Below are 8,562 nucleotides of genomic sequence, written 5' to 3' on the forward strand. Positions count from 1 at the left end.
CTCACTCGGCTCTCTCTGGCAACAGTCGGACCTAGCAGCTAAACTTACTGCCAGCTTTTTAAGGGCGAAAATTCTGCAAAGATCAAAGAGCATCAACATGGAAAACAAAATTTTAAACAAACTAAAAATAAAATTAAAAATAAAAATAAAAACTCACTAAAATAACTAAAAAAATAGCAAACCAATATAACTTAAAAGGATATCACGATCACTCGTCTTCGTCGAAATCAAGCTACAATTGTTGATTAAATCCCTTGCATGCAAGAAGTGGTTTGTGAAAACAAAATCTTTTGGGACCTGTCAGACTATTTCCTTTGTTTTCTTTGCACCATTAACTAAAAGTAGAACAAGAAGTGACCAAACTAGTCAAGAACAGCAATAAATCGGCCTTCCACTTAACCACCACGACACGCCTTGCTATACTACACCTCATAGATTGAGTTTGACAAATCAACAAAGTAGTAGACTAAACAACTCAAGAATTTCCTAATCGCTTGCAATCTCGAAACCCATGCAAAAAATCAAACCAAGCAATGTGTATGATCACGAACTCCTGCACATAACAACAAAAACCTTCTCGACAAGTGACATAATATCATCAAAAATAAAATAAAAATAAAAATAAAAATAAAAAAATAGAAACAAATAACGAATAATTAAATAAACCAAATTAATTGAAAACCGTTCCCCGGGAACGACGCCAAAAACTTGATGTGAATATTTAATGCACTAGTTTTTTATTTATTTATAATTCCTATTTTATCGCATCTAAACCACATCTTATAGGCAGTGAACCCGATCGAGTATAGTATAGCTTTGATAAGCAAGGGTGTCGAACACAAGGGGAATGGTAGTGAATTGATTTAAAATATTTGATTATAGGTTACAAAACACATGAAAGCAGTAAAGAAATGGTTTATTAATTCTCAGACGAACAATTAATTAACAAATCTTGATAAACTAACATGAAAACAAATCTCTCCAGGTACTTTGGCTTAGATAAATTACACCTTAAAAGCATAGACAATTGCATACACAAATTCATTTATTCACGTTCAACAATTCCTAAAATGATTAGACTCGCGTTCACTATTACTAATCCTTTAGCAAACAAGTTAATTCAAACAGTGATCAGTTGATTAAACTAACATGTTTCCTAGTGTTCAGTTCGTATCAAGCAAGACTTGTAATAATAGTTAATCAAATTAATAATTCAATTTAACCTCTTGTTGATGGTCATCAAACAAGGCTCACACATTAACTTACTTATTTTCGAGTTAACCCAAGGTTCATGTTCACTAATACTAGGCATACAATCTTGTTTTCACGAAACTATATGATTCAAGCAATTAAGAAGATGTTCATACAACTCAATAAACTTGATTATTAACATAAAATAATTATCATTAACACATGAGGATCTTTTAACAAGCTCAACAAGATAAATTAAACACGAATAAAACAATCCAAATAGCAGTTAATCCATAAATCAAGGTTTAATCTGATCATAAACACAAAGCAAAAGGTTTTTTACACCTACATTAGAAAGTAAACACATAATGGAATGCTAAACATGGTCACGATAACAAACCAAATGATTACCGACATGAATCCGATCTCCAATCCCTTAGATCTTTGCTCCATATCATCTTAACGGCCCTCTGGCCGCCTTCTAGACCCTCAAAATGGCAGTTATGAAGTTTTCTTGTTGCACAAGTCGAAGTGGATTATTATAGATTATTCAAAATGGTGGAATGATATGGGGTATTTATAGTTGAATGGAGATGGAATTAATATGGAATATTAGAGTTGGATTGGAATAAGGAAACTAATGTGGCTTAGGGATTAAGCAAATAAAAATAAGGTAAGTGGTGCTTGGGGAGCAAGTAACTTGGAGGGAATTTCCGTCCAACTTTTATGCTTCATCTTCAAGGCCGATTTTGGATAAGATAAGTTCCGTATTAACAAAAAGGCCCTCTCACATAAGTCGTAGGAAATTTCGTCTAGTTTCTACAACATTTTGAGTCTTGTCAATTGGACTTATGAGTCATAAGATATATCCGAAACACTGAAGAGGGGTCAATCTGCCAGCAATATCCTTTTTGCATCTTTTCAGCTCCATTCTCTTTCTTTTGCATTCCATCTCCCATTTTAACTGTAATTAAATATTTAAAAGCCTATTAATTATATTTTAGTTCTAAATAATAATAATAAAGGATAAAATATTAAGATATGTTATACATAAATATATATAAAAATACGCATATCAATATGCATCCCTATTTTACATGATGAGGTGGAATCTTCGCGATTCTTGACGTTGACAAGGACAATAAGGGATAAACACGAGGACCATGATGTGGTTGCCAGAACTTTGAAAGTATATATATTATGGACATTAGGTTGATTCCATGAGGTAGGGGCTTTAGGGTTGCGATTATTGACGATGAAAACTGATATTGCCATATTTATACATATTTTAGGCAATATTAAAGTACATTTTTATATATTTTTTGGTCATTTGCATAGCATAATGGTACTTATAAGGTTAAATTATATTTTGCAGCCAAAAAGAAGACATTTTGAAGAAAGGGACTAAAAGCGTTAAAGGATGGAACTTTGGAGGTTGAAGGCTTGAAAGACAAGAAAAACACCTAAAAAAGACGTACTTACAACGTGAACAGTTGATGGTTCACGACGTGAGTGGAAAGAGTTAGAAGATAAGCATCCGGGTGAAGGAATCCTTGACGATCACGATTACCTTGAGTTAGAGATGTGAGTTTTAAATTCTCACGACGTGAACGGTGATTTTCCAGAAAATATATATACCCTTCTCCATTACGATTTAGAAGACTTTTGGTTGGTTTAGAAGGGTTCCTGGAGAAGAAAATCAGAGGAAAAGAAGACCTGGAAGCTGGTTTTAACACCAAAGAAGAAGAAGTTCATAATTTGGCTTTATAGATTGGTACACTTAAACATGTCTTTGATTATAGCTTTTTTTTTGTTTAGCTGTTAGTATGTCCAGCTAAATCTAGCTGCTTCTATTAGCTAGATGAAGCTGGAACTCATGGTTTTAATGCATTAGATTTGACTTTACTTGTTGGTGATATGCTTGTGTTGATTGATTTTGCCTAGCATGCTTTAGTTAATGATTTTATTGCTTTAAATTCTTATTCTGTGTAGTTAGTGAACACAAATCTGCATGAATCTAAAAACCAATAACATAGTGAACACTAGTTTATTTGAGCTAAGATCAAACCAATCTTAGATAAGTAATTGAATCATTGAATTAAGTTGTGTTAGAGAACTCATATTATGAATGTAATTGTGTTTTGATTAATCAATCTTTCATGGCTCCAATCTTATTTAATAATTGATTCTGTGTTAACTATTGTGTGACCATACATAGATTTACATGAATTGATTAATAATTAGTAGATCTAGAACTAAATTGATAACACTTCTTTAATTGGTAACCAACAGTAATAGTCCTAACTAATGTATAACCATTGAGCGAAAGCGGATTCGAACTAATAGAAGTGTTTTGTTTATTGATTGAGTTTTTGTTAAAGAATTAAGTTAGTCTGATCTTGCAAAATCAGATAAAAACCCCTTTTTAGCTTATTAATAGTTAGATTAATTTAGTAGTGAATAGATTAATTAAGTTAGTCTGCTAGTTCAACTCCAAAGGATAAAGACAAAGTTGAAGAACTTGGTCCAGTTTCTAATCCACACGAATCAGAATACGAGTCAGACCCAGAATTTCAAATATTTGCAAGTGAGCTCGAAGACAAGCAAGAGGACGAAATGGCAAAGATTGAGGAGACGTCCATGGGAGCTTACAAGAAGCGGATCCGAGAGGATGTGGGTCTCGGTTTAGTACAACCCGCAATACCTTCCACTGCCACATTTGAGCTGAAGGGGCACATCTTGACTGCACTGAAGGATATCCCATTTTATGGGAAGGATCATGAGGATGATTTTAAGCATCTCGATGAAGTCAATGACATTGCGGATTACTTCAATGTCCTAAATGTCAATAGAAACACCGTCTTGCTCACGATGCTTCCCATTACTTTTAAGGGGGTTGCTAAAGAGTGGTTAAAATCACTTCCACCGGGTACGATCACCACTTGGGCTCAAATGCGTGAGCAGTTTCTTGACCAATTTTGCCCACCATCCAAGATAGCTAAACTCAAGAAGGCAATAGCCAACTTTGAATAACAACCGTGGGAGTCATTATACGAAGCATGGGAGCGTTACAAAGGGTTGATCAGAAATTGCCCTCAACATGATCTTAATGTTCAATAATAGATGTCAATATTCTATGATGGGGTCAATGTTATGACAAGACAACTCCTTGATTATCAAGGACCTTTGACAAAGAAAAATCCAAGGGAGGTCAAGGTGCTGATTGAAGAATTAGCGAAGCACTCTCGTGAGTACCACAATCCTAGGCAAGATGGAATCAAAGGCAGTGGAGGTGCACAAACTGAAGAAATAGCAGCTATGATGGCTATGCTGAATAATATGGACCAGATGTTAACACAAATGGACCAATAAATTCATGCTATAAGAGTTGGTTGCGAACGGTCTAATGGTCCACACTTGACCAAGGACTGCAATTTGTATGAGTATGGGAATAAAAAGGCTCAATTATGCTACTCAAGTGGGGACAAGTATGATGAAGACTAGAGGAAACCGAAGAAAGAGTGGCTTCCATATGAAGAATACAAGAAGCAAAAGGAAGAGAAGTATAGGCAAACAAGCCGAGGCTTCTACCAAAAGGAGCAGTCACCAGCTGAGAAAAAACCCGATCAAGAGACCATGTTAGTTAAGTTTATGGAAGCTTCAGAAAAGAGACACGAGGCTACTGAATCTGCTATTGATGAACAAAGAACTTTGATGAAGAATCATCACACAATGATGGTAGAACAGCAGGCTTTAATAAAAAATCAACAAGCCTCCATCAATAATCTTGAAGTGAAACTTGGTCAACTTACCACTTTGGTTCATGAGAAAATGTCCCCGAAAAATCCTGAAAAGAAGACCCAATCTCACGTAATGGCCATAGATACTGAAGAAGGGGTGATATCTGAGTTCCTAGAAGCCTTAGAAGTGGAGCCACAGCAACCTGATCCAAAGTCGAAGAAGCCCAAGCTCGAAAATCAGAATGTTGCTGAAATAGCGAGCTCACGACGTGAGCCAAATAATCTCACGACGTGGCCCCGTCCTGAACAGAAAAATTTTGTTTTTGTTTCAGCATATCAACCACCTTTGCCATTTCCTTCCCGAGCTGCCCTTAGTCCACTGTAAAGGAAGCATATAGAGTTTATTAAGCACATGAAGGGTATCCCGATTAATACTCCCTTTGTCGAGTTGTTATCCAAAATTCCCGAATATGAAATTTTTTTACAAGACTTGATAGACACTCGTCAGCAACTAAAGAAGAATTCTAAAGTTATTCTAAGTGAGCAAAGCTCAAAAGCAGTGTTAGGGGAAATACCTAAGAAGATGGGGGGATCCTGGATGCCTCACTCTTCCGTGTGAGTTTGGTAACAACATGAAGGTTTATGCTTTAGCCGATTTTGGGGCTAGTATAAATTTGATGCCTTATTCATTTTATCAGAAGTTCGATATTCAGAAGTTGAAGGCTACAAGGATGACTATTCACATGGCGAACCGTTCAGTGACACAGCCCCGGGGCATTGTGGAAGATATTTTAGTAAAAATTGGGAAATTCGTTTTTCCAATAGACTTTGTGGTATTGGACATGAAAGAAGATCCCAATGTACCAATTATTGTTGGTCGCCCGCTACTAAACACCGCAGGAGCTCTTGTTGATATTCGGGAGTCTAAGCTCATCTTGAGGGTTGGTAATGAAAAGGAAATTTTTGGGATAGAAGATGGCTTTCAAGGGAATCATGCTCAAGAAGAGATTTTCAACATTGATGAAGACAATGAACTTGAAGAATTAGAGAAGCTCATGGAAGAAGAAATCAAAACAATTCATCAAGTTAAAAGAACAAAACCAAGAGCATTTGTTTCATGTTTAGTTGAAGTCATTGCTTACACGAATCCAACTTCTTGGGTGAGCAAGGAAGATGATGAGATGACGAGTGCTGAAGAGGAGGTTACTTCAAAGGTGACAAATCCAGTGGTGAAAGAATAGATGAATGCTATGGAGTGTAAGGAAGAGACTAAAGGGATCAAACACAACCTTAATGAAGACGAGGTCAAGGCTAAAAAGGAAAATTCGAAAAAGGCGTACAAAAGACAAGTTCAAGCTTACAAGAGGCGTTTCAATGAACAAAAGATCCTAGTGGTGGATTCTTCGGATGACTCAACATAGGAGGAAAGGAGTCCGGCTCATGACTCCAAGAAAAAGAAGCGCTTCTCGGGAGGCAACCCGAGTTTGGTTTGCAATTTTTTTTTCTTTTCTTTTTAGTTTTTGCGTTTTAGTCTTAGAAACATAGATCATATCATCCAACTCGCTTTATTCATAATTAAACACTGAGTGTGGGGTCCCTAAAAATGAAGTGGTGGTAATTGAGAATTTAGTTAATAGACAAACTTGACTTAATAAAAAAAAATTGTACAGGATTCACGACGTGAACAATTAAGGACTCACGACGTGAATTCTGAATAAACCGGATAATATACCATTGATGTGTATCTGCCCATTTTCTATTAAACTAATTGGCCCAAGACTAATCCATTTTTGATGAGGAATGCATGGCCCAACATTAAGCCCAGACAGGACTCACGACGTGAATCCTTAAGGACTCATGACGTGAGTTTTGAAAAACACGGGACCACAAATTAAAGGATAAAGAACAAGTTGACCCCCTTTTGTTTATTCTTCACGAAGTGAAACAACAAATCTGGTCCCTCCTTTGCTCCGATTTTGGCTGACAACACTCCACTTTTGTTTTTGCTTACCTAATACTTCAATCTAAGGTAATGATTCTTAATTATTAAGTTTAACTCTTCTCTAATAGTTGAACTTAGGGTTAGGGTTTGTTAGTTAGATGAAATGTCGAATTTATTTCTTAAAAATTCTCGTAATAGCCTTGGAATGTTGATGCTGTCACACCCCCGAACCAGACGGCGGAAACGTCCGAGGGCTGTCGTGACTTAATTGAATACCATAACATTGAATATATATGAAACGTAACAACATTCGTCACCATGCATTAATATAGTACAACCGATAAAGTTTACATGGAGTACATTGTTTAAACATTACATTCCCAAAAATAAATTGTTCGATTCATAAATAAGTAAACTGCAAGCCATCACTGAGTACATTTTCCTTTGGTTCACTTGTTACCTGAGAATACAAGTATTTTGAAAAACGTCAACATATGAAATGTTGGTGAGTTCATAAGCAGTATTTGAAAAGCAACGTTTTGTATTATTTTGAAAATCACCAGAAAATCCGATATTTTCTGAAAAGAGTTTTTGAAAACGTTTGTGAAGATCCATAAGTATGCTTGTTTATTTCTATAGTTGTAAAAAAAATATTCATTGAACTTGTGTACATTTCGAAACTGTATGTATTGTTAAAACCCTAGGAAAACCCGATGTTTTCCTAATTCTTTGAATTCCATGAAGTTGAAAATAAAACCATCGCGGCGTGTGAAGTCATTAATTTCAGGCGACGTCGGATTTTTTTTGCGCATGATGAATTGCTATAAACACGCGTTACACAAACGACCAGTTTATAACTATACTAACGATCCCGTAGGCGTCGTCCGTACTAATCACGTTATCCAACCGCCCTGACTTCAGGTAATCCCACGTCCGAAGAGAAAGAGGGCACGAAGACCTCGATAACTCCATTAGCCGGTTGGGGATAAAAAAAAAAGAGTACGAGGGGCCCTTGACCCGTCTCGCATTAAAATAACCGACTTTACTAGCAGTACCAAAGGACCCTTGGGGATCAATAGTATAAAAGCCATTGAAAGTCCTTTTACGCTGTGTTAGATCATGTAAGACCCAACAACTCGTAAGGTAGAAGTCTTCGGGCCTTAAGATCAGGTCATTGGGCTAGCTAGGCCCAACAAACAAGATTTTACACTTTGGGGCCCAAAGATAGTGCGTCGACATCTGTGCACTCTCACGTGTGTGTTAAATTCCCAAATATTACTTGTGTGAATTGAGTTATCGCCGTGTTAGTAGTTTCGGGTTGTTATTGATTCGAGACCGAATCAATTCGTTTAACAACGATTTTTGGTATTGTTGTGTATTGTATTTCGTCGGTAGTCGCGGTGCCAATATTTGATCAAGTTGAGTGTATTGAATTAGCCTTGAAAATTTTCTGTTTTCAGCCCCTCTTTGTTTGTAAATTTACTTTTTCAACCCTCTAATTAAATAACTTTCCGGTTTGGTCCTTAAACCATTTTTCTTGACATTTTAACACCAAAAATTATTGAAATTGATATTTTTCAGCATATTTTTCATTGAAAACAGTTTGAGTCCCTGAAAATACAGTTTTCTCGGTTATAACCCCTCTTTTTCGCAGTTTTTACAATTTTGGCCGAAATTGGAAAATTTTTG

The 8,562-nt window shown here is 36.2% G+C and overlaps 1 non-coding gene across 1 annotated transcript; it reads right to left on the reverse strand.

The window, feature by feature from the left end:
* Positions 1–4,191: 4,191 nt before the first annotated feature.
* On the reverse strand, positions 4,192–4,298 carry LOC111890299 (small nucleolar RNA R71). Its single transcript, XR_002849792.1, has one exon. It is a non-coding gene; the product is annotated as a small nucleolar RNA R71 (small nucleolar RNA).
* Positions 4,299–8,562: the final 4,264 nt, after the last annotated feature.

The sequence above is a fragment of the Lactuca sativa genome, chromosome 1 (genome assembly GCF_002870075.4).
Source record: "Lactuca sativa cultivar Salinas chromosome 1, Lsat_Salinas_v11, whole genome shotgun sequence".
Lineage (NCBI taxonomy): Eukaryota > Viridiplantae > Streptophyta > Magnoliopsida > Asterales > Asteraceae > Lactuca > Lactuca sativa.